The sequence below is a fragment of the Sprattus sprattus genome, assembly GCF_963457725.1.
Source record: "Sprattus sprattus genome assembly, chromosome: 19".
Taxonomy (NCBI): Eukaryota; Metazoa; Chordata; class Actinopteri; order Clupeiformes; family Clupeidae; genus Sprattus; species Sprattus sprattus.
The window spans coordinates 29,388,426-29,390,925 of NC_137917.1; the positions used below are offsets into that span (position 1 = coordinate 29,388,426).

General features: G+C 32.7%; 1 protein-coding gene and 1 pseudogene across 2 annotated transcripts in view; one reads left to right on the forward strand and one right to left on the reverse strand.

Annotated features, from left to right (window-relative positions):
- LOC308380762 (E3 ubiquitin-protein ligase TRIM35-like) overlaps window positions 1-2,500 on the reverse strand; it is a 392,149-nt pseudogene that overhangs the window by 333,878 nt on the left and 55,771 nt on the right. The window lies entirely within an intron of this gene.
- plekha8 (pleckstrin homology domain containing, family A (phosphoinositide binding specific) member 8) overlaps window positions 1-2,500 on the forward strand; it is a 20,172-nt gene that overhangs the window by 13,055 nt on the left and 4,617 nt on the right. The window lies entirely within an intron of this gene.

The window sequence follows — 2,500 nt, forward strand, 5'->3', positions numbered from 1 at the left end:
ATTTATCATATTATATATAAGCCTCTTCTCTTCTGTGATTTATCATATTATATATAAGCCTCTTCTCTTCTGTGATTCATCATATTATATATAAGCCTCTTCTCTTCTGTGATTTATCATATTATATATAAGCCTCTTCTCTTCTCTTCTGTGATTTATCATATACTATATATAAGCCTCTTCTCTTCTCTTCTGTGATTTATCATATACTATATATAAGCCTCTTCTCTTCTCTTCTGTGATTTATCATATACTATATATAAGCCTCTTCTCTTCTCTTCTGTGATTTATCATATACTATATATAAGCCTCTTCTCTTCTCTTCTGTGATTTATCATATTATATATAAGCCTCTTCTCTTCTCTTCTGTGATTTATCATATACTATATATAAGCCTCTTCTCTTCTCTTCTGTGATTTATCATATTATATATAAGCCTCTTCTCTTCTGTGATTTATCATATTATATATAAGCCTCTTCTCTTCTCTTCTGTGATTCATCATATTATATATAAGCCTCTTCTCTTCTCTTCTGTGATTTATCATATTATATATAAGCCTCTTCTCTTCTCTTCTGTGATTTATCATATTATATATAAGCCTCTTCTCTTCTCTTCTGTGATTCATCATATTATATATAAGCCTCTTCTCTTCTCTTCTGTGATTTATCATATTATATATAAGCCTCTTCTCTTCTCTTCTGTGATTTATCATATTATATATAAGCCTCTTCTCTTCTCTTCTGTGATTCATCATATTATATATAAGCCTCTTCTCTTCTCTTCTGTGATTCATCATATTATATATAAGCCTCTTCTCTTCTGTGATTTATCATATTATATATAAGCCTCTTCTCTTCTCTTCTCTTCTGTGATTTATCATATTATATATAAGCCTCTTCTCTTCTGTGATTTATCATATTATATATAAGCCTCTTCTCTTCTGTGATTTATCATATTATATATAAGCCTCTTCTCTTCTCTTCTCTTCTGTGATTTATCATATTATATATAAGCCTCTTCTCTTCTGTGATTTATCATATTATATATAAGCCTCTTCTCTTCTCTTCTGTGATTTATCATATTATATATAAGCCTCTTCTCTTCTCTTCTGTGATTCATCATATTATATATAAGCCTCTTCTCTTCTCTTCTGTGATTCATCATATTATATATAAGCCTCTTCTCTTCTGTGATTTATCATATTATATATAAGCCTCTTCTCTTCTCTTCTCTTCTGTGATTCATCATATTATATATAAGCCTCTTCTCTTCTGTGATTTATCATATTATATATAAGCCTCTTCTCTTCTCTTCTCTTCTGTGATTTATCATATTATATATAAGCCTCTTCTCTTCTGTGATTTATCATATTATATATAAGCCTCTTCTCTTCTCTTCTGTGATTCATCATATTATATATAAGCCTCTTCTCTTCTCTTCTCTTCTCTTCTCTTCTGTGATTCATCATATTATATATAAGCCTCTTCTCTTCTCTTCTCTTCTCTTCTGTGATTCATCATATTATATATAAGCCTCTTCTCTTCTCTTCTCTTCTGTGATTTATCATATTATATATAAGCCTCTTCTCTTCTCTTCTGTGATTCATCATATTATATATAAGCCTCTTCTCTTCTCTTCTCTTCTCTTCTGTGATTCATCATATTATATATAAGCCTCTTCTCTTCTGTGATTTATCATATTATATATAAGCCTCTTCTCTTCTCTTCTGTGATTCATCATATTATATATAAGCCTCTTCTCTTCTGTGATTTATCATATTATATATAAGCCTCTTCTCTTCTCTTCTGTGATTCATCATATTATATATAAGCCTCTTCTCTGGTCTGATTTATCATATTATATATTAGCGTCTTCTCTGGTCTGCTCTAAACCCAGCTGTTGATTTAAGACTAAATCCTGATGTGTAAAACTTCATAATCGTTAAACCAAACCAAACCTGCACCGTGTGATGGGATTCGAGCGATATCTACCCGTGTTGCGCCTGAACTCGTTCGTCATTTTGGTGAACGTGAAATGAACGTTCTGTATTACTGCCCGATGATCGATACTGTGAACGCGTTCATTGTGGTGTCAATAAGGTGCCAGATTTCTAGAGACTTCCAGGTGAAAAACACACCGGTAACAGTCCTGTATCCAGCATGCTTGTGTTTTCTTCTACTGTGTATGCCTGGCAAGTGTGAGAGCGCCGGAGTTGCGTAGAGGCCGAGAGCGGTGTTGCAGGCATATAGAGCTTTTAGAAAAATTATAGCTTGCAACATAATAAAAAAAAAGAACTGAACTAGTTCATTTTTTGGAGCTGTGGAGTTAGTTAAAACATTTGAATTATGGACTTTGAACTGAACAACTTCATTTTGAAATTTGTAAATTATGAACTGAACTAGTTCATGTAGAAAGTGAACTTTCCCAACACTGATCGACCCTGCGGAGTTGCCGTGGGTGATGAATCAGGCGTTGCCGTGGGTGATGAATCAGGTGTTG